This window comes from Lottia gigantea (assembly GCF_000327385.1).
Source record: "Lottia gigantea unplaced genomic scaffold LOTGIsca_1456, whole genome shotgun sequence".
Classification (NCBI taxonomy): Eukaryota; Metazoa; Mollusca; class Gastropoda; family Lottiidae; genus Lottia; species Lottia gigantea.
The window spans coordinates 1-3,274 of NW_008707725.1; positions in this window are offsets into that span (position 1 = coordinate 1).

A 3,274-nucleotide genomic window follows, 5' to 3' on the forward strand; every position below is an offset into this window, starting at 1 on the left:
TGTTCGAGTATTCAGGAGTTTTGGTGTAATTACGAGTATTTTACGTATAAATATGTATTCTCATGTATAGTTTTCTGTTTACAAGTATACAACTTGTGAAATGTCTTAGTTATCTGTGACAACAATCAGATTTTGGTATAAATACATTGTAATAACTTGTATGATACTTGTGGTTGACAACGAGTTAGCAATTCGTAAGGACTAGTAAGAAAATTCATGTATGTGTAGGAGGTATAAGTTGTTATGGTTGGATGTCAGCCAATATGTTAAAGTTGAATGACGATAAGACCTCTTCTTGTGGGTCCTGCCCAGAAACTAGATGTCTGAAACTTAAAAACTCTCAGGATGGATAGTTGTAAAAAACCTAGGTGTACTGATTGATTCAGGCCTCAGTTTCAATGACCACATCAATAACATTTGTAAGATTTGCCACTTCCATCTGCGAAGGTTTGGGTCAATGCGTCATCTTATAACAAAAGATGCTGCTGCTTGCTTAGCTCGATCATTTGTGCTATCCAGAATTGACTACTGCAATGCAATACTTACTGGTATAACAGAAGAACAGATTTCTAAGCCACAGATGATCTAAAATCGGGTCGCCCGAATTGTTACTAAAACCAAATCAAGATCATACATTACTCTTGTTTTAAATGACCTACACTGGCTCCTTGTTCTTGAAAGGATCAATTTCAAAATTCTATCGCTGACGTATACTACCGTCAACAAAACTTCCCCATGCTATCTTCAAAATCTACTGTCATTATACAAAGATTCATTAAGACCTGAAGGCAAAATGCTACTTGAGGTTCCTTCACACAACCTGAAAAAATTTGGCTTCAGAACGTTTCAATACAGTGCATCAGTAATTTGGAATGAATTACCGAAATCAATTCGACAATGTGAATCTGTGTCTACATTTAAATCTAAAGTGAAAACTTGGTTGTTTGGTTACTATGATTAACTCACCAATTGAGATCACTGGTGTGCGCCTTGAGAAATTCCATGAGGATTTAATTGTTGCGCAATATAAATATCGTCATTATTATTATTATTATTATGGTATCATTTCATGGAACAGGTTAAAAGTTGACATTGGGCTTATGTAGAGCAGCACCAGCATGACAAAAGATGAAAACTTTGAACATTTCGATGATTACATCAAGATGGCATCTGGAATGTGGCTGCCTATAATGTCTTGTCATGTTTTGTTTGTATCTCACAATTTGACCAAAATTTTGACCAAAATTCAACGAGTGCAAAATATGGCTGCTAAAATGAAGATAAAAGATAAAGATCTCTTAACTAAAGATATTTTCGTATAGTGCAATATCCTCTACGTGTCTTAAGATTTGTGTACCAACAACAAAATGTAAAACCTTTGCAGATAAATAATTCTGTGTAGCGGGAACACCTTATAAAACAAGTTAATTGAACGATTAAAAACCTATAAACCTGTGAACCCTTTAAGAGAAAGTTAAAAACACATCTTTTTAGAAGAACTTTTACCTAATAAGAACTGTGCGTGTGTATAGATATTGAATATAAATATTTGTGTTCGTAAAGTGCCATTGAAGCTATGAACATAATTATATGGATAACAATTACTTTAATAAATAACTTGCCAGACTGAAAACAATTTAGCTATCTTTTGACTGTCTACAGTCCTTTTTATACGCCCACATGAAATGGGAGGCGTATATTGTCGTCACCCATATCCGTTGGTCCGTCCGTCCGTCCGCCTGTCCATCTGTCCACAATTGCTCGTAAACACTCTACAAGACACAATTCTTGTAGGATTTTGACAAAACTTGGTATGAGTGTTCGTAATCATCCAAGGATAAACCTTATTGAAAATCAGAAGAATCGAAAAATATTGAGTATAAGTTATTGCCCTTGTTCTTGAAAACGCGTTCAATTTTTAGCTTGTAAACACTCTAGAAGGGACAATTCTTGATGGATTTTAACGAAACTTGGCATGAGTGTTCGTAATCACCCAAGGATGAACCCTATGTAAAATCAGAAGAATCGAAAAATATTTAGTATGAGTTATTGCCCTTGTTCTTGAAAACGCGTTCAAGTTTTAGCTTGTAAACATTCTAGAAGGGACAATTCTTGACAGATTTTGACGAAACTTGGTGTGAATGTTCGTTATCACCCAAGGATGAACCCTATTGAAAATCAGAAGAATTGAAAAATATTTAGTATGAGTTATTGCCCTTGCTCTTTCATATTTTTATTTAAAATCAAAGATGCCAGTGGGCGTATATTACCTTGCCTGGCAAGCTATCTTTGGTTTTTATACGCCCACAAATATATTTTGGGTGTATATTGTAATCACCCTGGTGGTCTGTAAGTCGGTCAATCTGATCACATTTGGCTCGTGCTCACTCTACGGGCAACAATTCATTATGGATTCTTTTGCTTTTTATTTTATTGGTCAATGGCATTATGAAGATGATCCCCATCGATTTTCCTGATGATTTGATAATTTTTTTATCGTGTCTGACTTTTGCTCACACTTCTTTATGGATTCTTTTTATATGCCCACACATAGTATGGAAGCATATTGTCATCTGTCCGTCTGTTCACAATTAGCTCATGCTCACTGTACAAGCTACAAACAATGATTTGTACTTGCAATCAAAGCTGCTGGTGGGCATGTGTCACCTGGCTTCCCAAGGCTATCTTTTAATGGTGCTACAGATATGTGTAAGTCAATGTCATGGCAGTTTAATACATTCAGTATGCCCCTTTTCTCTTGTCAACTTTTTTTTGTGGTTGTTTTATTTATTGCTCGTATTTGTAAACTGCTTTGTTTTGCAAATGTTTTTTTTTTTTTTTTTTTTTTGAATTCTGCTGCCATTGCCCAGCCTAAACTTTGCATGCCACATTCTCACTTTTTCGATTTCCTTGTCAAACTCGTGAAAATTGATAATATGAATATAATTTGGTGCACATTTTTTCAACCGGAAATGACGTAGGATGAAAATGTATTTTTTCTTCTTTTGTAATTAACGGCTCTGATGAAATCTATAACATGGTGCCTTTGATTTTGTTGTATGATGTCTACATCCGTTTTTATAGCCATTTGAATATTGCGAATAAGACTATAACACAAGCCGAGTGCCAGGTATATTCTTAAATGTTTGGAACATGGATTCCTATATTTCAATAATTCTAAATATGGAAGAGACTGATCCAATCCACACAAAAAAATAAAAATTCTAAAGATGTACTTTTTAATTTTAGAAAAAATAATAAAAGAGGAATGCTC